The sequence below is a fragment of the Neopelma chrysocephalum genome, unplaced genomic scaffold, assembly GCF_003984885.1.
Source record: "Neopelma chrysocephalum unplaced genomic scaffold, ASM398488v2 Primary Assembly neopelma1_215, whole genome shotgun sequence".
NCBI lineage: Eukaryota > Metazoa > Chordata > Aves > Passeriformes > Pipridae > Neopelma > Neopelma chrysocephalum.
Genome location: NW_020897877.1, coordinates 205,171 through 205,497, shown reverse-complemented (window position 1 = coordinate 205,497; position 327 = coordinate 205,171). Strand labels below are relative to the sequence as shown.

Sequence of the window (327 nt, the reverse complement as noted above, 5' to 3'; positions counted from 1 at the left end):
GGGTGGGGGACTCTGAGTTTGGGGCTTGTGGGACAGGGAGGGGCTGTGGGGGATTAGGAGGAGGGGGCTCTGGGGGATCGGGGGGGTTGCCGTGGAATTGGGGATTATGGGGAGGGGAGGAGCAGTGAAAGATCGATTGGGGTGTGGGGCAGGGAGGGACAATGGGGCTGGGGGCGGGAGGGTGCTGCTGGCTGAGTTGGGGGGTCTCTCCACCACATCTGGGTGTTTCTGGCTGCTTTGGGATCAAGCAAGGCCCACGGCAATGGAGCCCACACAGCCACTGCCCCTTTCTCTTCTGTGTCCCCCCAGGGCATCCCCGCGTGGGTC

At 64.8% G+C, this 327-nt stretch overlaps 1 protein-coding gene across 2 annotated transcripts in view; it reads left to right on the top strand.

Moving 5' to 3' along the window:
- The window catches only part of DAPK3 (death associated protein kinase 3), a 5,532-nt gene that overhangs the window by 745 nt on the left and 4,460 nt on the right, over positions 1 to 327 (top strand). The gene's annotated exons all lie outside the window — the stretch shown is intronic.